This window comes from Protopterus annectens, chromosome 1.part2 (assembly GCF_019279795.1).
Source record: "Protopterus annectens isolate FY-2018-M chromosome 1.part2, PAN1.0, whole genome shotgun sequence".
Lineage (NCBI taxonomy): Eukaryota > Metazoa > Chordata > Ceratodontiformes > Protopteridae > Protopterus > Protopterus annectens.
The window spans coordinates 676501261-676525533 of record NC_056727.1 but is presented as its reverse complement, the minus strand read 5'-3'; the positions used below and the strand labels follow the sequence as shown (position 1 = coordinate 676525533).

Genomic DNA, 24273 nt, shown 5'->3' with positions numbered 1-24273 from the left:
GCTTGAAACATCTGATTTATTTGGCTATTTGTGACACTTGTCAAAGCTATTATGTGGGGAAGACGGATCGTTTTTTCAAAAACAGAATCTATGACCACATATATTGTATTAATAAACTGGACATCAATAATGCTTTGTCCTGTCACCTTATTCATAGCCAAGGATGTGTAGGATTTAAGTTTGGTATACTTGAGGTTATAACACCCAACCCCAAGGGGGGTGACATTAAAGCATTAGTCAGCGAAAAGGAGATTAAATGGCAGCTACGATTAGATGTAGCTACACCCCCTGGCTTAAATGAAGTGATCCCCACCAAACCTCTAATGAGGACATAAGAACCATTTGTTCAATAAATGGGATTATGTAAATAGAGTATATGGATGTATTGTTGTGCTTCTCTGCACCTAAGTATTAACTAAACATCACATTTTTATGTGATATGGATACAGATACCTGTATTTATTGCACAACATGTGTGTCTAGAAGATAGTGTATGTGGTGCCAGATTATTAGTTTAGACTAAATAAGGAATGGGTGGAAAATATCTAGTATTCCTGAATTTTGGAATTTTTGTATTGATTTATTGCTGTTATTGCAATCTGCAGGTCGATGTGAATAATTTAAATTATAACAATATAATAATACATGCACTATTAGTTACATAAAATACTGGAGAATGCATGTAAAAGAATGGATAACATTGCATATGAGACATTTTATTTTATTTAAGTGTTCCACGTAGGAATTTTTAACATACATTGTAATTAGATAGGAATTTACTATGTCAGAAGTAATTACAGTTTATTTCCATTTTTATCTGTAAACACATGACAATGACCATAAATTTTTAATCGTATGTATTCAGTGTATAAGTTATGTGTTATTTTTATTTTTAACTTTAAAATGAAAGACACAAATTGTAATAGTATATAATATATTATTATATCTTTAAATCTTGATAGGAATGATATTTACATGCAAGATTGGATAATTGATGTAAATGGCGGGCTTTTCAGGTATATAATGGGGAGAATTGTTATTATCAATGTTCTGAGGAAGTCTAGTTATCTAGATGAAAGCGCTCAACCTCATCATTGCATCTTCGTTTGGTTGTGAGAATAAAGGAAACTAACTGTTTTGGAATCCAGCTGTCCTGTTATTTGGTGCTCTGTGCATATTACTAGAACTGTTTAGTTGCAACAGGACAATTTACTTCTTATTAGCAGATCTGAGTGTTGCCATTGAGATTATTAACATAGCTATAAAATGCTTTGTGGTTGTCTTTAGAATCAGTGGCGATTTTGTTTTCGTAACTAGCTTTGGAGGATTTTATCAGGGATCGCAGCTTCTTACTGAGGCTGACCAGGGAGCTCCTCCACTCATGGGATTTTACCCTCTTTTGCAACAGTTTCTTCCTTCTGTTGTATAGTTTGTTTATGGCAGGGGATCACCAGATTGGCTTCCTTTTTTTGGAGGATAGCATCTTGTTTCTGTGTGGGATAGCATGCACTCATGTAAGTGCTTATAAAGTGCAAGTGTTTAGGATTCAGTAGTCGTAACTGAATTGTCTATCTGCATGGGTATCCTGAAGTTCACCACTTCTGTCTTAAGAAGCATGAAGTTGGCTTTGGAGAAATTTTTTAACATGGTTTCCTTAATGGGTGGTGGGGGCAGAATGTGGCTATGTAGGGTAATTAGCTTATGGTCAGATTGGACCAGTGAGGCGTTGACTTCAGGTGTGGAACACCGGTCACTCAGGACAAACTATACCTGTAACCAACACAAATAACCACAAAGTGAGATAAATGCTACTCCTTGCCAGAAGTCTCAGCCTCCAAATGCATGCACTCGAGGCACTTCTCAGTATGGAGAATATTGATATCTGTGCAGTAACAGAAACCTAGTTCAAGGCTCTAGAGAGCACACCAGCACTACCAGGATACTACTCATTCCATAACTTCCAGCATCAGAACCTGGATCATAGCACATAGGGTGGGGATGTATCCATATTCATCAAGGACACCTACACCTCTCTCTACATACTCTCTACAGGATATGTACCCATAGAATGTTGCACAGCAACATTCTTCGCACTCCACAGGGGTGGGGCCACAAAAGACCCTTGGCATTCATGCTCTATGAGCCTGATGAGTCTGATCTGCAAGGCAATGGAGCCAATCATAATGGAAGTCAACAATAAAGACATTGGGAACCTTCACACAGTTGAGCACACCCAGTTTGGCTTCATCAAATGCAGATCACGCCTCCTGAACTGGGTGCATTTCTTTGAGACAGTTACCCAGGCTACAGATAATTGAAATGAGCTCCACACAGCCTACCTGCACCTCGCTAAGGCCTTTGACACCATTCCCCAGTCAGGTATCATAGATGAACTCACCAACCTGAGCATGAATCCATACATCACAAGATGGATTGCAAACTGGCTCACAGATAGATCCCACAAATTAAAAGTTGCTAGCTACATGTCAGACTCTACACCGGTAACAACTGGTGTCCCCCAGGGTTCAGTCCTGGGGTCCCACCTGTTTGGTATAGACTTTTCAAAAGTACCTGCCAACACAGGAGGGTTGTGGTTGACTAAGTTTGCTGGGAACTGTAAAGTGTTTGCCTTAATAGATTCCCTGGATGACACAAATATTTTCCAGAAGGGACTCTATGAGACAGATGTGTGGTGTCAGAATCATGGCCTCAAGCTCAATGTGGAAGAATGCATAGTAATCCCCTTTGGTGAAAACAAAGTACCCAGAAACTACCACATAGGTGTTACCCCCTAAAAACTGACAAGGTAATAAGGGATCTGGGGACACAAGTACATAGTTATCTTTCCTTTGACAACCATGTTGCCAAAGTGATTAGGAAATCCTATGTGGCCCATCTAATCAAAGAGTTTGCATCAGGATCAAAAGAGGTAGTGGTGGCCCTCTACTCTAAAGTCATCAGACCCATCATTGAGTACAATGCACCATTTTGGATGTACTCAACTAAGCATATCCAGCAGCTGTAGAGACCACAGAGGTACCTCACCAAGAGGATTACAGGCCTCAAACAGTTGTGTTATGTAACATAACTGATAAAACTAAATCTGTTCTCCGTTGCGTACCGCCTACTCAAAGGCACACACTGCCTAACATACAGAGCCATGTCCAACACTTAACTGTTGAACATGCTGCATCTATGGATAACAAAATTGAGTCACACTACACACTCCAGGGATATGAACCTCATCACAACAATGAATACAACATGCTGGTGGGATAGAGTACCATCCCGGACACTTGCCTTACTGTGGAAGAGAGTCCCAGTGTACATCAGACAGAGCCCCTCGCTGACGCTCTTCAATAGGAACCTTGATGAGTGGATGGGAAACAGACAATTCACGCCAGGCATCACATCAGCAGCCCCACTAGAAAGGGGCTTATGGTACTAACTATTAGAACTAGGGCTTAGGAGACTACCCAATGGGGTGGTGAAAGCTGCACAACTTGCCTAGGCTAATATATGCCTTCGTGAAGATAGTCTACTACATACCTATGAAACCTATGTGACAGGTACATGTCTACAGATAGTAGATGTGTACTTCATTTTACAGTCATGTTGTACAGCAGGCACATGGACCACATACACTGTAATGCTTACAGATACTGATGGCTATGTACAGTGGGTGAGATGTGCACCTCATGTCTTTTGTGCCATTGGGATGTGTGCTGGGTGGGACAGTCCTGGATGGCTCCCTGTCATGGTCACCCTCTTACACACATCTCTGCCCATCCATCTTTGGCTTATTATACTGTATTCCCCCTACATATATATAGGTGCATAGGTAGGTAATAGGCTATCTGCCTGAAGGCATATATTAGTATGGCCAGAGTGTGCATTATCACCACACATGGGGTTAGTTCCCTAGGCCTCTGTGTAGTAGAGCTGATGAAGTGATCCATGGTGTGACAGTTCAGTTTCACATACACTCATCAAGGCTCCTCTGGAGGAGTGTCAGTGAGGGACTCTGCTTAATGTAGGTTGTTCCAAAGCAAGGGAAGTCTGTGAGTTAGTAATGTATCCCTCCAATATGTTCTATTTATTGTTGTGATGATGATATCCCTACAGCATGTGGCACAGTGAGCTTGGGTTTACTTCAGATAGCACATGTACATCAGTTCTGCATTGGACATGGACCTGTCTGTTGGGCAGAGATCGCCTGAGTAGACAGTTTGCAACAGAGTACAGATTGAGTTAAATTCAGTCTTGTTGCATGGGGCAACTGTTAGAGGCCGTTAATCCTCTTGTTGAGGTACTTCAGTGGTCTTTCCAGCTGCTGAAGGTGCCTAGTCAGATTCATCGCAAGTGTGCCGTGATGCTCTCTAATGGGTCTGATGACTGATGAGTAGAGGGAAGCTCCTTTGACCTACATGCAAAGACCTTGGCAATTTGTGGGAACACATAGCCTGATTTTCTAACCACTTTGTGAATGTGTTTCTGGAAGAAGAGATGACTGTCCACATGTGTCCATAGATCCCTTATTATTATCTCCATATTTAGGGTGTTTGCACCTATGTGGTATTTGTATGACTGTAGCTCAAGGCCATAATTTTGACACCACATCTGTCTGACTGAGACCCTTTTTAAGGATGTCTCTGTTGTTCCAAACTTCGATTATGGCAACCTTTTTGCAGTCATCTACAAACTTTGCTAACCATAGCCCTTGTGTGTTTGACTGTATTTCTGAAAAGTATACACCAGACAGGAGTGGTCCCAGGACTGAGCCATGGGGGACAGCAGTTTTTACCAGCTTACAGTCCAACAGGGAGACCACAATTCTTACCTTGTGGGATCTATCTGTGCCCCAGTTGGCAATCCATCAGATGACATACGTGTTTATGCACAGGTTGTTGATTTTGTGGAAAAGGGCTTTTCAAGGTCTATGTAGGCCATATGTAGCTCATTTCATTGATGTAGGTCCTGGGTAACTGCCTTGAAAACTGTCTAGCAGGTTTAGGAACCATGATCTGCCCCTGACCAAACCAAAATGGGTAGGGTTGGGTGTTTGTAGGCTCCCACTAGCTCTGTTTATGAGTTCCATAATGATGGACTCCATGACCTTGCAGATCAGGCTTATTAGGCTTATAAGACAATAGTTCCCATGGTCTGTTGTGCACCAACACCTGTGGAGTGTGCCAAATGTTGCTGTAACCCATTCAACAGTTTCATATCCTGTACAAAGGGTGAGTCTCAACAGACTGTTCAGGTGCAGGGTCTGTTTGTTTTGGAGTTCACATTATGACATAGCCAGGGAAACCATGTCATCCCATAGACGCCGTGTTTTTAGGTTTGGATAGAGCTGTTTAACTATTGTATATGTGATTTCTGGGTTTTCACAATCTCCAGGTATGCTAATGGGCCCTTTTGTCATTGAGAGGGGGGGTAAATATGTATGAACCTGTCTGACAAGATGTTGGCAATGTCAGTCATGTACATGTATTTATTTACACTTTGCACCGACTCAGAACATATTTGAGTTTACATTAATGTTTATGACATAGCAAAAGAAAGCTTCATGGTTCTCTATGGACTCTCTGGCAATATTTTTCCCAGAACATGGCTTGGATAATGTTAGGAGTGCTCATTGTTTCTTGATGATACTGATCGGAGATTTATTGATGACGATTGGATTTTCACTTTCTTTGAACAACTTAAGTACTTGTAGCACATAGTTTGATTATGACAGGGTTCCAATATATTATATGGGTCTGTTTCCATATTACTGTGTGCGCAAGGCAGGATTGGTGAATAGTGACAAGTGTCTGGAGTAAGAATTGCAACTGCCAGATATGTGTGGCCCACTGCTGTACTCAGACATGGTCTGTGTGTGAACATGCCCAGTATGACTTTTCAGTATGTTGCTGACTGAAATTTGCTAAATTTGTTTGTGTGTGAGCATGCCCACTATGGGCATATATACAATATGTATGTGAAAAATCAAGTTGGTTTTTACTTCAGGGCTCGCCTTTGTGTTGTACATCGACAGGAACCACGCTATGCCTGCTGGGCTTCCATGAGTCAATTTGCATAGACTTATCAACATTTCTACATACAGGGGGGACAACTATTATTTGTACATTTCTACCCGGGGGGCACACCTGATTGTTACTGTGGGGTGTATATAGGATGAGGGGTACACCTGACACTTATACACATTTGCTAGACATGCACTGCTATGTCAGGTACTTCATTTCAGTCTGTACTGTTTCCTATCATACTGGCTTGAGGCATACCACTGTACTACAGACCTTAGCTTCCAATTACACGCATATTAGTTTGTGACTTCATAGCCTACCCAACCCACATCACACTGCCTGGCCTGCTGTTATCTGTCTGCATAGGCCTGGGGGGAGGTTACTCATATGCCTCTTCAGAGGGCATGATACAGCATTTGTTTGCATTTGTCTACAATTGTCCTGCTGGCTGTGACTTTTAGGTATGTGACCCCCCCCCCCCCACAACTGGTATGTGTGAGTGACTTAAGTTGTGTCTGTGCCAGTGAAATGCTGTCCTGGCTTAGTGGTTCAGTACTGTGACTATAGTGCACAGTATCCTGAGTTTGAGCCCTGTCACTGCTTTTTATTTTCCTGTTAGGCAGACCTGACTGGTCAAGAAACAGTAAAGCAGGTGTGAGCGTGTTTATCCGCCTTTGCTCGAATTTGCCCAGCTTTGCCCGATGTTGCGCTGGTTAGTGCGGTGTGCAGCTATGCCCAGTTGTATTTAAATATCCTCAGTACTGGTAAAATGTCCTTAGCAGTGCTTTATATTGCTTAAAATAGGGCACTCATACATCAGGTGGTGCTGCCGGGCTGCCTATGTCGAATGCACATAGTACACTCCCTATACATGTTTGAAAACAGGTAGTGTCAAGTTAGGCATCTCTTTTACTGTATGTGCGAGTCAGAGAGAGGTGTCATTTCAAGGGTTCCTACTGAGTCAGTGTATATGCTATGCGTTGCCTCTTTGCCAAGGCCAGGGCATACTGGGCACACCTCCTTCTGCATACTGGGGAAGGCTCAGGTTGTTCCTCCTCCGAGTCACGCTGTGCCTGTGCAGGCCTTGGCAATGGTGGGGGGCTGTTTGGCCCTGCCCCATGCTGTTCCTGCTGCAGCTGTTTCCTCGGGATCATATTGTGTAGCATGGCACATACCATAACAATTTGGGTAGATGTAGTTGGTGAGTACTGCAAGGCTCCACCAGATGTGTCCAGGCACCGGAACTGTGGCTTGAGCATCCCAAACACATGCTCAGTTATGGTTCTTGTTTGTGCGTGTGCCTCATTATGGAGTTCTTGTTCAGATGTGTGTGCATTTCTGATGGGTGTCATCAGCCACAACTCCAGTGTGTATCCAACATCCCCCACTAGGTGACCATCAGGGATTTCCCCATTGGCAAATCTCTGGTACAGCTGCGTCAGATGCCAGGTGTGGGAATCATGATAGCTTCCAGGGCAGGCAGCACACACATTCATTATTATGCCCTGGGCATCGCACATGACCTGGCAGTTGATGGAGGGGAAGCCCTTGCGGTTGATGTAGACCCTACCCTGCTCACCGGGTGGAGCTTTAATACATATGTGCGTGCAGTCTATTGCACCCACTACCTCAGGGTATTCTGTTATTTGGTGGAAAAGACTCATATTGCTGGCCAATGCCTCACGGGAATTGGGGAAATATACGTGGTCACCGACATGTGCTGACATGGCATCCAGGAACTGGTGGAGTACCCTGGATGCTGATGCCTGTGAAATCCCCACCATATCACCAGTTGGTCTATGGAAGGTACCTGTAGCTAGTATTGTTATGCCAACACATACCTTGGTATCCACCGGGAAGGGTTCCCCTCTGTTGGTTCTATGTGTGAGGCATGGCTGGCACAGCTCAACAATTTGCTGCAGGAGGTCTCTGTCCACCCTGTAGCGCTCCACTATCTCCAGCTCATGTAGCCCCTGGTAGGTTACCCTGGGGTCTGTACACTCTTCTCCATCTCCTCACTGTGGGTTGCTCAGCAGCATTCACAACATCACCACCCTCAGCACCTTGCACATGTTGGTTTATGATAGCAAGAGCAGCCCCTAACATTTTGTCTGACTTAAGCTTTTCCTCTTTGTATACTGCAGTGGTGCAGAGTTCTTGGGGAAGAAACAGGGGGGGGAATGCTGTTTGCAGAGTATAAAGTGCTGGGCTGGGCTAGACTGCTGCCTGTGTAATTGGCTGATTCTGATATATTTCACCTGGCAGCTCTGCTAATTCTCCTTGGTTAACTTCCTGCTACTTCTTTTCCTTTCTTTTCCCTTTCTGTTTCTGCCCGGGGCAGCGCCACGCAAACACGTGTGCACACGAGCACACACGGGCGCACACGCTGTGTGCATGTTTGCAAGAAATTTCCGATCTTTTAACAGTGTGCACCTTTGGTTTCAGGTTTTCAGATAGGACAACTTCAGGCACGCCTCTTGCAATCCTGAGCAACTCAGGGCAAACACAAGCCACTGTGCTCCAATTAGCTTACAGCCTTTCTGACATACCCCGTCATGATGTCATGTGTATTCTACTCTACTACTCACCTACTCCTGCTCTTACACTCTTGGGACATGGCCTACATGCTGGGGAAAATTGAGATTCCCTATCCTTATCCTCATTTGCGTAGGATTGCCTACTAATGCATGGTTACATCTCTCACACTGAGCTTCCCCCCCTTAACAACTGCTACTCAGTGGCCATGTTGTCTTCAGCCTGCCATTCACCTGCATGGCAGGATAAGCTTTTTAGTGAAAATGCCTATTTTTGGCTATTTTTAAATTATTTTCTTGTTTTTTAAAGCGCCGCACGTTTGCGTGGTGATACGCTATGCTTAAACATCGGAGATCGGGGGGAAAAAGTTAGATTTTAATAATTTTAAACATTTATAAATGCCAATGACCTTATATTTGGCCATTGGCATGCTTCATCAACTGTATGCATCCTTTATTTGGAGCTGTCATAGCTCCGTTTAGCTATTTTCAGAATGGTACTCCTTTACCAACGGAGTACATTTCTGCCAATAACACTAATCTTCCACGGGCAGGTTAGTGTTTCCTGGATTGCAAATTTACCTCATTTGCATAGCTTTCAGTAGCAAATAAGGTAATTTGCATACCATGACGCTGTCCATGCAAGAGTAGCTTTAGCAGCTCTCTTGCACGCCCCTACCGGCTGTTCCTGGATCGCACGGCAGACGTATTGCCTGTTTGACGTCTTACACTACTCTACAGCTTTCATAAATCTGGCCCACTATTTCTTTACAACAAAGCCACACTTAACTGCATGACGAGTCTGTCACCTGTAGAGTTACTTCTTAACAGCATGTTATAATTGTACTTCATCGAATTGTATCATACTTGAGTGCAGTTGTATTTAAAGAAATGCAAATATAAACATGGAAAGGAGAAATCCTTGAATGAGTCAAATTTAATATGCTTTCAAAGCTACAGCAGTGGGAACTCTAAAGCGGATCTTGGGTGTAATAACTGAACTCTGATCCTTTTTCAGTTTGTATTAAAGGGACAGATGCTGGTATTTACAGGGGGCATAATAACTAGCTGGGAGCAAGAGTGGTAAATGACACTGATCTCTCACCCTTCTGCGAAGCTGCTCCCAGACCTTAATTTGAAATGGATTACCTGATTTCTCCACTTCCAACAGTGGCCAAGGATAATTCCCTTTCTTTGGAGGTGGTAAGAATCATAACAGCAACCCATAAAGATTGTACCTGTAAAATGTGTTGCAGTAAGTGGAAGAGACTTGTCTCTTGGGACTACTCAGGACATTAACCTCTTTTCAGCCCCAATCTCAGGCATGTTACAATGCTCATTTTCCCTGTTCAACTCTGGTTCCAGTTTTTCTATGATTAAAGTGCAGTCGGTGGCCATTTTGAATTTCCATTTTTGGTTTCAAGAATGCTCACTAGCTTCTCGAACTTTGTAAGGCCTTTCGCAAAGGAACCTTCTTGCGTAAAACTCCTGTCAAAGATCTGGTCCTGCCTTGGGATCTAACCTGGTCTTAGAAATTCTGAGTAAGGCTCCCTTAGAACCGGCTTCTGTGGAACTAAACTTTCATGGAAAACTATTATTTTAGTAACCATCACTTTAGTCAAAAGAATTTCAGAAAACCATGCATTATTTTTATATCTCCCTTGCATAGTATTTCACAAAGACAGATTATTGCTAAGGACAAATGCATCTTGTCTTTCCATGGTGGCTTCTAAATTAACACTTCACTGCCTTTTCATTTCAGTCTTCTTCCTAACTGCATAAACAAAGTAGAATACATCCTACATTCCATGGATGTGCACAGGCATTTGCATTTCTACCTTCACAGAACACAGCCCTTCAGAAAGGATGCTCAGCCATTTATTTAACTTGTTACTAAAAAACTGAGGCAGAATGTTTATAAAGTTTTCCTTTCCTGATGGCTGTCAGAATGCATTTCCTTTATTTATGTTGCACACAACAAGACTGTACCCACCATGCCAAGAGCTCACTCCTCTAAAGCTGTTGCAGCTTCTACTGCCACTTTAGATTCTCTTTAGTAGATGATATTTGCAAAGCTGCCACATGGTCTTCCATGCATAACTTCATCAAACATTATAAACCGGACTGCTTGTCTTGGTCTAGAGCAGGGGTGTCCAACCTTTTCAGTTGCAAGGGCCGCATTGAGTCAACAGAAATGGTCTGGGAACAAACGGCAAGTGAGGACCAAAAAAAAAAAAAAAAAAAAAAAAAGGTCTCTCACATAAACTGAAGAGCAAAAAAAAAAAAAAACAGCACATCATAAACTAAAGAGCAAAATACCCCAGGTATATGCGGACTAATACAATGTCGGCCCACTGGCTGTATGGTAGGTGAATTTGAACAATAAATAAATTAATAAATGCGTAATATTTGCCCTAAAATTCAATATCTCATTCTAATTATTAAAAAAAATAGTTAAATCTAACATCTTAGTTTATTTGTAAAAAAATTAACAGGTACAAACCTTGGCACAGTATACTAACCTCGAAAAAGGGCATAGCAAAATAAATTTAAAATGGGTGGTGAAAGCCAAACACATTCTGGCTAGGCTTATAAATGCCCTAGGGCAGATAGCCAGTATGAACCTATGAACCCACCTCAGTTAGGGCAGAATGGGAGGAGGGGTAGTAATATGCTGGAGGGGTCACTTTGGCAGAGACTGTTTCACTTGTGTAATATGCTTATATTTATTAATGACTAATATTCACACCTCCTAATTAGACCGTGGTGGTGGTGCTGCGTGTTGCTGTCTGGTTCAATTCTCAGCTATAGCATCTTCAGTGTGGAGACGATGAATGGGCGCATCCTTCGTTGAAGGTTGTGCGCCAGGGCTGGTAACTCGCACGAAAAATCAACTGCCAATCTTTAGCAGACTGGAGTTCGCTGTGGAACCCCTAACCAGGAAAAGCCAAAAGACACTAGTGACTACAACATTCACATCTCCTAATTGTGTATTTTCCTTTTCTACTCCACTATCAGACAGGAATTAAAATTGGTCCAAATAACAGTGTATTCTGTATTTATCCACAATTCAGTTTTATCCTGCAGCTATTTCCTTATTGTCATTCAGACACACATTGATTACTCTCATCTGTTACCTCCATTTTCTATGTCCTGTACCAAAATTCTTCCTAGTGTAACTACATTTACGTGCCAAATACAAACATTTTGTTATAAAATAAGAGTAACTATCCCCAGAACATTGTTGTGGTCCAAATGACAAGAACCCCTTCCCTCCAAAAAGACTGTTTGTACTCTATCAGAAACGTTTGCAATATCGACCTGAAACGTAAACATCACACTCAAATTGCTTGGCCAACTTTACAATCCCCACAAACAGTAGAAATCTATCCGTTAACACTGTATTAGAAAAAAATATTAATGTTTTGTGTCTGTCTCCCACTGTCTACTCTTCTTTTTCTTTGAAGTTACTTTATTTCTTCACCCCCTCCCCTTCTGTTACAGTACATTCATTTCCATCATCGTAAGTCTCATTAGCCAGGTCAGAAGAGAAATTTGATGCTTACTTTTTGGCTGTGGCCACACTCTTAACAAGTTAAGTAAGGACAAGTTTGCTTAAAATATCCTGTTTTACACAAAGAAAGCAGTCCTTTATTTTTTAAGACACAACTACTATAATGCATGAAAAAGTTTGATTATCGAGGTGTTTTAAATTTTCCCTACAAACAACTCCACATTACCTTCCCAGACCCAAGTCCAAAAATATTTTCTGAAAACTGTGCACAGCTTTACAATGTAGTTGTATCAATTATGCGAAAAACAATGCAAACCATACAACCAAAACACACAACACTTGCAGGAAATGATACATTTTCTTTTTACTAGTTGTTTTATGCTTACAGACATACTGTGTACTATAACTAATACAATCATGCTCCCTGAATCCATCAGTCCTGTAATTCTTTCCCCTCTTCTCTCTGCCACATTGCATTTGACAAGTGTAGTAACAGCACAGTCGCAGATTCTATCTACAGTTCTAGTGCTTAGAAATCCAGCATTGTTACATTCTCCAGACATTATTTTTGTACACTTTGCAATTAACAGTAATAGTTCTTAAAGGTATAATATTGCTGTCTCTATTTGTGTTGTACCTGGCTATATGTTCTTTTCTATAACTTTAAAATAAATCAGCTTAGTTAACTTTTTTTCATGTTTGGAGGCAAAGCAGCATAATTAGGAGAAGGTGTTTTTTTTAGTCTTTAAAAATGCAAAGCAGTCACTGTCTGGATTCACTTACTTTCGGAAAGTAAAATACTCCTGTACGTCTGAAATTACTTGTAATTCACCAGTAACTAACTACATGACATGTAGTTGGATAAGGTACACATACTAAAACCTAACCCTTGTAGAAGGTCTCCAACCTGTGGTCTGTGCATAATTTTACAGAATAAACAATCTTTTTTTCCCCAGAGACAAGAAAGCTGAAGCATGTTTATTATACTGTACATACAGTTGCTGTGTCCAGCTATCATGACCACTCGCCCGAACATCCACCCCATACCACAAAACCTGATAGGGCAAGAAATCTGGTAAAGCCTAAATAAAATGAAGTGGAAAAAGCCCCAAAAGGACAAATTTTAAAAACTGTCTTATAAACTTAGAAAGTTGCAATAACAGGATTTGAGTTAGGATGCATTTTCTGAAGGATATGAACTCTGAAACTCAAGTGTATGTCACCAGAAACTGCCTCAAAATGTTCCACAACATCGATCAGCATGCCCTTGCCTGTATTTATCAATTGTAAATAATATAATCTGCAAATAAGGCTAACTTCCATGATTACCACTGCAACTGTCATGGCTTAGTGGTTCAGTACCTTGACTATGGTGCATGGTATCCAGGTATGGGTTCGAACCTGGCCACTGCTTTTTGGGAGGGTGGCCTAATGGTTAAGGTGTTTGCCTTACAAACACAAGGTGCAGGGTTTGAGTCTCATAAGGGATAATTGGCTAGGCTTAAAATGGCTCACAAGGGCAGTTAGCTTAGTACTAATCTATGAACCTATGAATCTATGAACCTATACCATACATACCACCCATATCCTAATTTGAGAGTCCTTTTTTGCTAATGGTTAAACCAAATAAAGGGGAAAGAGGGCATCCTGCCTGGCTCCTCTATTTAAAACAGCTTAATTCTTACCTCTGACCAAATACCCTCATTATTAATTCTGTTCCTATTCTTATATCAAGGAACACAAATGCTTTGTCTTTATCAAGACACACCAAGAGCTATGGCGGATTCTTAACACTTTTTTCCCATTTGGGTCATCATTGTTCTGTTAATGTTGCTAAATGTTTGCCTCACCTCCATAACATCAAATTGATCTATGTCAGTATTGGAAAAACATTTGCCATTCTCTCAGCTAGTGTAGACATAAACATTTTATAACCATGACATCCTATTCATCCTGTCCATCTGATGGATTTTTCAGCCACTTAATGGCTCTGACCTGGCAAAATTAGTGCTTGGCCTCAAGCTCCTACAAGTTTTCCTCACCCATATTGTACCTGTACAACTAGCTACCTTTGATCTCGTGTGTCACATAAGTAATTGATAAAGCTAAGTACTGTCCACCTCATTTCATAACAGCTAATTTAGATTCTATTTTTCAAATTATATCATTAATGATTATTCTCTGAGACCGCCTTATAGTGGTTTACCTGGTTTCTTCATAGGTTGATACTAGGCTTTCGGCCCTAGGGCCTGTACAAGCCTAGCCATAACAATTCCCTGGCTATTTCTTCCCACAATATTTACTTCCCTGGACCCCTGTCCTTTTCGGTTCCTTTTGAAGAGGGCCAAGGAGGCGCTTTGCTTGACATGTATGGGCAGTCTATTCCCGAGTATGAGGAGTCTCTGGGTCAGGAACCTATCCCTACAGCATGTTTTGTTCATTGTGATGACAAGGTTTAGGTCCCTGGAGCCATGTGGCTCTGATGGATTGGAATTTCTTTGTGTAGCAGGTCCAACAGCTGTGGGTTTGACATGGCCTTGTATGTTAAGCAGAGATCACCTCTGAGTAGACAATATGCAACAGAGTATAGCTGGAGATTTTTCAGTCGGTCAGCATAGGGCATCTGCTTTAGGCCTGTGATTCTTTTAGTGAGGTGTTTCTGCGGCCTTTCCAGTTGTTGCAGATTTCTTGTGAGGTACATACCAAATGGGGTGTTGTACTCTATGATCGGTCTAATGAGGGATTAGTACAGTGGGACAATGACCTCCTTTTTTCTGGATGAAAAGCCCTTGGTGATGAGGTGTGCCACATAGCAGGATTTCCTGACTGTTGTGGCGATGTGATTATCGAAGGTGAGACCACTGTCCATCTGTGTCCCTAAGTATCATCACACTTTTGGTGTTTAGTGTACTGCCACCTATGTGGTAATTCATGGGTACATGGTTTTTCCCAAAGGGGATAACTATACACTTCTTGGCATTGAGCTTGAACCCATGGCTGTGGCACCAAGCATCTGCTTCTGTAAGGCCCTTTTGTAGAATATCCACATCATTTGGGGATTCAATAATGGCTCCCAGTTTGCAGTCATCTGTTAGCCAGAGTCCCTTAGTGTTGGCCTGTACTTCAGAGAAGTAGATGCCAAACAAGAGCGGTCCCAGGACTGAACCCTGAGGTACTCCACTTGTCACTTATCTGGAGCTGGATTTGGAGTTGGCTACTTTTACAGTGTGAGTTCTGTCAGTAAGCCAGTTGGCAACCCGTCGAGTGATGTAGGGATTTATGCCCAGCTTAGTAAGTTTGTCTATGATTCCAGAGTGGGGGATGGTGTTGAAGGCCTTGGCGAGGTCCAGATAGGCTGTGTGGATCACCTTACCCACGTCCACAGGTCTGGAGACTAATTTGAAGAAGTCAGTCAGGTTTAGGAGACACGATTGGCCCTTCACGAACCCAAACTGGGTGGAGTCCAGGTTTTGAAGGTTTCCAATGTCTTTGTTTATAAGTTCCATGATAATACGTTCCATGACCTTGCAGATCAGGCTCGTCAGACTGATGGGAAGGTAGTTCCCAAGATACAAGGTGGATCCCCCCTTGTGGAGTGGGATAACTGTAGCTGTACGCCACTCAGTGGGCACGAAGCCTGAGGTGAGCCTAAGATTAAACATGACACTTAGATGAGGTGCCAGTTCATTTTGTAGTTCATGTAGTACACAGCCTGGGATGTCATCTGGTCCCGTGGATGCTGTATTCTTAGCTTTGTACAGTGCGGTTTTTACCTGTGTGGCTGTGATTACCAGAATTTGGCAATCTTTCATTATTGAGATGGGCCCTTTAAGGGGTGAGAGGGGGGTGAAGTTGGCACTGAATCGATCTGCCAGGATATTGGCAGTGTCCGTGGGATCAGTATATTTAATGCTATTCTGTTGTAGCTCAGAGCAGATCTGAACATTGCCATTTAGATTCTTGACATAGCTATAGAATACCTTGTGGTTGTCTTTGGAATCTTTGGCAGTTTTATTTCCGTAACTAGTTTTGGAGGATTTTATGAGGGATCTCAGCTTCTTACCGAGGCTGATAAGGGAGTTTTTTCAACCTGAGATTTTCCTCTTTTCTGCAACACTTTCTTCCTTCTGTTGTATAGTCTGTTTATGAAAGGGGACCACCAGATTGGCTTCCTTTTTTTTGGAGACGAGCGTCTTGGTTCTGTTTGGGATGGCACAATTCATGCATGAGTAGATGTGCTCGTACAGTGCTTTATTGTAGGATTTGGCAGTCGAACTTTCAGTTCCCATCTGCATGGATGTCATGAAGTTTGTCACTTCTGACTTGAGTAGCATGAAGTTGGCCTTGGAGAAGTTTTTTACGGATGTTTCCTAACTGGGGGGTGGGATGTGAATGTCAAAGGTGATTAGCCTATGGTCAGACCTAACCAACGAGGGGGTGGCCACTGGTGTGGAGCATCGATTTCCCATATTGGTAATGACCAGGCCCAGGATATTGTAGCCCCTGGTTTGACTATGGATTAGTTGATCCAGGGTGTTGGAATTTATGAATTCCAAGAACCATTGGGCAAAGGCGTTGGTACATGAGTAGTTTTCCCAGTTAATGGGAGGGTAGTTGAAATCACCCAGTATTAGGGTGTTTGGTTGTATCTTGATATTTTCCATTATGTTTAGAAAGGTGTAGTGAGAATCTTGGGGCATGGTGGTGGATCCGTAGCAAGCTACAGTTTAGATTGCAGTCTTACCTAGTGTTAGTTGCAACTGGAGAATTTCGGATGCATTGTGTTGGGCAACTAGCCTGGAGGTGTGAATATTCTTGGTAAATATGGACACTCCTCAACCTTTAGTGTTTCGGTCCTGGTTTGGTGGCTGAAAGTGTGGTAAGAGTTGTAGCCTGGTATTGCAAGGGTGCTCTCTGGAGCCTTGAACCAGGTCTCAGTTACTGCACAGATGTAGATGTTCTCCATTTTTAGGAGTGCCTCGAGAGAGTGCATTTTGAGGTTTAGACTTGTAGCATTGAGTAGCATTACCTTCAGATTTTGCATAATTGTACCTGTTACGGTGGTGGTTTTATCCTTTGAGCCTTGCCTAAAAAAGGCACTGTAGGGGTGGCAAGAGTCTTAGCCAGTAACCTGAATCCCAGGGTCGACAGGTGCAGACCATCTCTGGCAAAGCATCGTGGTTTGTCGATCATGTCGTCCCAGGAAGACAGATACTGGATCCCCTTTGAATGACACCAGAAGCTTAGCCAGTTGTTGAAGTCAATCATTTTGTCCTTATACTGTGGTATCATTCTGGGTGAAGGCAGGATGCTACTCGGGGCTAGGGTCACATGATCTGAGAGCACTTCCATGTCTCTTTTCATGTAGTCTAGGGAGGTGCGTCTCAAGTCATTCACTCCTACGTGGACAATGACGGAGTCATATTTGTACTTGTTGTGGAGTGACTTGAGTGCATGCATTATGTGGCGGATCCTGGCACCCGACAGGCAGTTGACTGTAATTTTCTCCTTGTTCAGCCTGGTGAGTGGGACATCAGTGTGCCTGACTATAGAGTCACCTATGACTAAGGTGTTGGGTACATTGTCTTGCCTTAGGAACTGTTGCATGGCACACTGGTGTTGAGCTGTGTGTCACTTTGGGTGTGACTGGTGTTTGTTTGCGTTTCAGCTTCGGAGGTCCTTGTTGCTTGGGTAGGTTAATGTTAAGAGCCTCCGCATATGTGGGTTTAGTGTTGCTATGTGTGGGTGTTGGTGGTGAGGGTTTTGAAGGGCTATGTGTTGCTTGAGGTGTAGTGCGCGTGTTAACTTTCTCCTCTTGATTGTCCATCACAGTCTTGGCTGGAGAGAGCTTTGTTTCCAGTTTGGCTATGTAAGTGCATCTCTCACAGTTTGTAGTGTTGGGTAGTAGGAGAGGGTTGACTGTGTACATGAGGCAATTGCTGCATTTCCCCAGTATGCCCAGATTCACCAGGTGGACATGAGAAATCACCGGAAGCTGACCCTTGGACATGCCTGGTTAGGTGCTTTTTTTTTTTTCCCCTTACCTTGGCCGAGGTACTTTGCAATTATAGGCTGTTTAGTGCCTATGATTAATGTCTCCTTATTAACAAGGAGAGTTGAGTGCCTGTATCAGTTTAAGGCTTCCTAGTGCTTTCCAGCAGGTTTTAGAGCAAGTGCTAGTCACAGGGATTTCAACCAGAAAGAGTCAGGAATCAATGCACTCTGCTCCTACTCTCACCAGGATCAGAATATAAGCACAGATTCCAAGCTGTCACCTGTAAAGCAGTTTTTAAGTGTTCCGGTGATCAGCAGTCTCCAGGAAATAATGTAACTGCACTCCTCTCACCAGGAGAAAACAGAAGCACTAATCCCAAGATGATTACTGAGAGACAGAATGATGTGCCTCTCAGGATTTAAACACATTATTCTTTTTGTGTCATGTAGACACCTTTCCGGAAGACATCCTCTTGTTTCGTCTTAACTGCTAAGTCTTTTTAAAACACATTTTCTTATGGCATATATATGAGTACTTGAGTATGGTTAAAGTCCCAGATGTCGACTTTGCAAATGTCGACATGTAAAGATTGACATTCACAATGTCGACAAATCATTGCACATGCTCAGAGGATTACATCAGAGCATCTGAAGTCTATAACAATGTTTTTTGCCCCTTCAATTGATGCAGACCCAGAGGTTGAGGTGGACCCCAGAACCAGGGATACCATGGACCTTTCTCCAACAGGCATCCTAATCATCCCTGAAGGGCTGCTCTTGTACTGTCTTCTGAAGACAGTCAGAGGTTCCTGATCCCTCTACTGTCTTTCGTGGATGGGCCATCAGACAGGATTGTTTGGTAAGAAGGATAATATCCAGAGGCTAATTCCCTTTTCCTACCAACCTCCCATAGCATGTCAGTCATTTCCAGACATTCCACCCCTGCAACAAAAAGTGCCAGAAGTCAGATTTTCTCTTTTAGAGAAAAAGAACCATGCAAGAGGTCCCACCAGGTCAGAGAGTGTCAAGGTATTATTCAAGAATGTTTGTCTCATTGATCACTGCTGCATTAGCCATAGCTATTTGGGTTATATCCTTCACAGGATACAACAGCTGGCTAGTTTCCAAAGGTTCTGGGAGTCATCCACTTGCTCAAACCATTAGCTGAGCTGACTGAAAAGAATGGCTTTGACACCAACCCCTTCAGGGTTTTCCTGTCATTAGAGAGTGCTCTTGTGTGAAGTTTCAAGGATCGAAGGTGGGCTTGTGCTGTTCCTTTGCTGGACAGATAAGTTCTCCTTGGGGGGGGGAAACCTTCCACATAAAATATTCATTGTTGTAATGTACAATCATGCTTAAGAAAGTTGTTTTTAGCTAGGAGTTAGTGTTTTAATGGACTGTCATGAGACTTAACTGTACTTTTAAACAGGAATGCACTTTTTTCCAGTCAGTTTAAAAGTTATTTAAAGTAGTTGAAAAACATTTTTTTCTGTGGAGTAGCTGTGTTTATTTTACTTTTTAGGGCTGGCTGGCTAAGTGCTTTAAAGTATTTTTTACTGTGTTTTTTGTGTGGAAAAATGGACTTTTAATAAGGTTTTACTGACTTAAGCTGCTTGTTTTCCCGGGAAAGAAGCACCATTTTCATCCTGCCCATGTAACAAACTATTGGTCTCATAGTTGGTCCTCCTTCCAGCCGCAAAAAGAAAAAGTTAAGCAAACAGCCTTTGCCACCGCAGCAAGCTAATAATTTGCCTTAGCTGCAGGTGGGTGACTGCTGTGGCCAAAGCTGGTTCCTCAAATTAATTATCTTTTATCCAGATCCCCTCTGGTGTAGCATCTACAGCCACTACGAGCCAGGGTTTATTCCTGTCCTCTGTGGCTGTTGAGGTCCCTTCAGTGGGCAAAGGGGAGCCACTTGTGTAAATCCTGGGAGAGGGAACAGGGAAAACTTCTCTGTTTAGTCAGAATGCCAATGCCCATCTCTGGGGTTGCTGCTTTCATTAACGACACCATTGGCCCCATTTTTCCTGTCAAAAAGGAAAAAAAAACTAAACATGTATGTACTCGTATTCAAATTTCCTTAGACAGGAATAGTTTACTGGGTCTGTGTAAGGGTTTAATTCAGGCTATTCATCCTTCTTTATAACAGTTTCTGGTAAAAGGAGGAGGGATGTCTCTTCCTGAAGAGATTCAATATTCTGAATCTGAACAGGAAGATAAAGGGGTGGTTATAGGGTTTTCTCCTAGGATTTCTGATTCAGACTCAGAAGAGAGCACAGTTTCTGTTTCTTTTTGTGGGGAGTTTTCTCTGAGACTAGCAGACTGTGCCATTGTTTTCTGTGGGCGAACACTGAGGTTTCTTAAGTCCCTCGGAACAATACTATGGTCTGTTACAGAAGGAATTTTCCAGAGCCTTCACCCCTTCCTCTAGTTCTCTCCACTTTGGAGGATGTGTGTTTAACTGTCTGCAATGATCCTAATAGCATGCTGTCCCTAGACAGGCAGATAGAATGTATAAAGGTCCTCAGTCTTTTAAGTATTTATATAATAATCCCAAACTTGACCTAGCAGCTATAAATTTAGTTAATCCTACTACTGGTAAACGGTTGATCTGATGATGTCAGTTTTCATTCCATCCTTAACTGTTCAGATACAATCTCAGATCTGACTTGGTCATTACTAAAGCTCATGGCAACCAAAAACTCTCAAGCTTCTCCCTTACCCAAAATTCACCAACCTTAAGTTACTTCAGATCTGTTTTGCTACACGTCGCGAAAGGTGTGGTTGGCCATAGTTCTTGAGCGTTGTCTGCCTTCTAAATCTTAATATTTTCTAATATGTCTTGCTTTCTGTATAGTTTCTCTCCCTTACCTTCTATACTATTGTTCCTTTCCTCTGTACACTTGCTGTAACTGTTTATATCCATTGTTGATACTTTTTCTTCCTTTCTTTCTTTCCTTAAAAAAAAAAAAATCTATTCTTAAATTTGCTATTTTATAGCTGTAGTTATAGTAGGAAAAGGCCCTGCTAGATTTAAAAATTGCGTTAAGTATGGTCATAAACTTCCTATGCCCACACTGTGTGTGTTTACTGCCTTGGGGCTTTACATTTTCAAGAGGGTTGTTCCATCTGCTATGGTTTCAATCCCAGGGCACTAGTTGAAAGGAAAAATAAACTTATTTTAAAAGGTGTGATGCCTTATGCTTTTGCAGAGGCATTTTCTGTGATGCAGTCCCCCAAAATTAAGGAGTTGAAGCCTTCATCTCTGAAACCATCCACCCTGGTTTTGAAGCCATCCAGGAAAAAGATCTAAGCTGGATCTGATCTCACCCTCGAATCTGAAGAAAAAGAAAAAAAATGATGAACCTGACTACATCAGATCTGACAAAAAAGTTATCGGATCCACCTGCCTCAACCCCAGTTTCTCTACCCAGGACAAGATATTTTCCATTCATTGATCTGGTGCCTTCAAGGGTGCCCTCACCCTTTTGGAAGAGTCACCAATCCAGGTTCCCTTCTCTAGTTTCAACTCGCTCTTCCAGAAGTTTGACTGAGGAGGACATGGAAAGAGTGATGAGGAAGATCCTCTTGGCACAGAGTCAGATGGGTGTCATGTCATAGCTCCTACCCCTTCGTGTCAGGAGGTCCTTCCTTCAACCATATCCCCACTTCAGGTTCTTCCTCTGATTCCTTCAACTGTCTGAGTCTCTGGATCTGAGCATTCCGGCTCTGTCTGGCTTGGATCCAAAGACAAATGTATCTTCAGATCTGAAGTTTATTCTGAGTCCTTCAGATTTGTTGGATTCGGAGGATCTCAGAGCCCGAGGATTCCTTGTCAGATCCAAGGTATTGGAGCTAACTCCGAAATTGTTGGAGCCATCTCTGAGCCTCAGAGCTTCGGCTCTTGGTTCCTTCTTGAGGAGATTGCTTTCAGAGTGGGGAGGACAGCGGTCCAAAAGCTTGTCTTTTCGGAGCTAAGGTAATCTTTTTCTCCAGAGCGATCAGCCTTCAAGGTTGTAAGAGGGTGTTTTTTGCCCCAACAGAACAGATGGAGCCCAACCACCTGGGATCATCAGTCTTCTACCTTGATGTCTCTGCACTTGGAGCCTCATCACTCTTTAGCACAGGGACAGCCAGTCCAAGACCCCCAGGTTTCTCAGCAGGGTATTACAGTTTCTTCCAATACCTCCCCACAACATCCCACTGAGGAGATCCCCTGGAAGAAGAAGTGCAAGAGTTAGTGCTTGGATTCTCCTCAAGAGTCTGTCACGGAAGATACGGGCTTCGATGAAGGTGAAGGGTCCTCATGGTCACCTCCTGAAGATGTCTCGTTTGGAGACTTCCTTGAGATCCTAAAACAGAGAGGTGGTTGGACGTACAGCAACCCTTCATTTGAGGAGTCTGTATTCCTGGAGGCTTTCAGTACTGGCCCGTCTACCTCCTGGCTTACTCCACCCATCGACAAGCTTATTAATTTGGTGTCTCAGAAGGCATAGAAGGAACTTGACACAGATGAATCCATACTCAAGAGACCAGACACGATTATGGCACCACAGTCAGTAAGCAGTTTTGGGATAAAGGGCTGCCCATTGATGCCATGGTCATGGCGGCAACCACCAAAAAGGAACTTGACAAATAGAAGTCCACTGTTCATCCCCCTAACAGGGAGTCTACGGTGATGGACAGGTTGGGGAAGCTTGTCTGTGCTTCAGCAACCTTCGCCTTAAGGTTGCTGAATTATTTAGAACATTTTACAAGGTTACAGAGGGATTTGAGTAAAAAAGGAGAGATATCTATACCAAACGATTGCAGCCCCCCAAACATCTCCAGCGCCCAAGTGAGAACTGCTCTCCAAAGCAAAAAACACAGCATCCATGGGACCTGATGGTGTCCCCGGCTGTGTGCTCCATGAACTCAATGAGGAATTAAACCCACAGCTAGGACAGCTGTTTAATCAAAGTCTTACCTCTGGATACGCACTCCAGGAGTGGCACTGCAACTGTGGTACCACTTCACAAAGGCGGTGCCTCCACCGACCCTGGAAATTACCGGCCCATTAGCTTGACAAGCCTTATCTGCAAAGCCATGGAGAGGATCATAATGGACCTCATAAATAAAGACATAGGAATTTGCAGACTTTGGATCCAACCCAGTTTGGCTTTGTCAAAGGCAGATCATGCCTTTTAAACTTGGTTGACTTTTTCAAACAGTCACCAAAGCCATTGATGAGGAAAGGCAGTCCATACAGCCTACCTCGATCTGGCTAAGGCCTTCGATACAATACCCCATTCGGGTATCATTGAAAAACTCATCAGCTTAAATGTCAACCCATACATCACAAGATGGGTTGCAAACTGGCTGAGTGACAGAACCCACAGGGTCAGAGCTGCTGGCGCCATGTCAGACTCAAAGCCTGTCACAAGTGGTGTCCCACAGGGCTCAGTCCTGGGCCCACTCTTGTTTGGCATCTACTTTTCCAAGTACAAGCAAACACAGGAGGGTTATGGCTGACAAAGTTTGCAGATGACTGCAAACTGGCCATAGTAGAAAACACATCTGACACAGATATCCTTCAGAAGGGTCTCACAGAAACGGATAACTGGTGCCAGAGCCATGGCCTAAAGTTAAATGCCAAAATGCATAGTCATACCCTTCGGGAAAAACAAGGTTACCCCTAGCTACCAAATAGGTGGCAATCCACTGAGCTCAGAAGAAGTTATCAGGGACCTGGGGACCCAGGTTGATAGTAGTCTGTCATTCGACACCCATGTAGCTAAAGTAGTTAGGAAGACCTTCTACATTGCCCACCTTATCATGAAGGGATTCTCATCTAGATCAAGGGAGGTCATAGTCTCCCTTTACTCATCACTCATCAGACCAATGATTGAGTACAATGCCCCATTCGGAATGTATCTGACCCGACACTTGCAGCAGCTGGAGAGGCCACAAAGTTCCTCACCAAAAGGATAAAGGGTCTCAAAAATCTGTCCTATGCTGCCCGACTGAAAGAACTCCAGCTCTATTCAGTCGCATCATTACCGCTGCTCAGAGGTGACCTTTGCCTAACATACAAGGCCATGTCAAACCCAGATTTGATGAATATGCTTCACCTCAAAAAATCTAGATCCATCAGAGCCACAAGGGCGGGAGACTTAAACCTTGACACGGCTATTAATAGGACGTGCTGGAGGGATAGATT

At 42.9% G+C, this 24273-nt stretch overlaps 1 protein-coding gene across 1 annotated transcript in view; it reads left to right on the top strand.

The window, feature by feature from the left end:
• The window catches only part of AKT3 (AKT serine/threonine kinase 3), a 2413182-nt gene that overhangs the window by 2155236 nt on the left and 233673 nt on the right, over positions 1-24273 (top strand). The gene's annotated exons all lie outside the window — the stretch shown is intronic.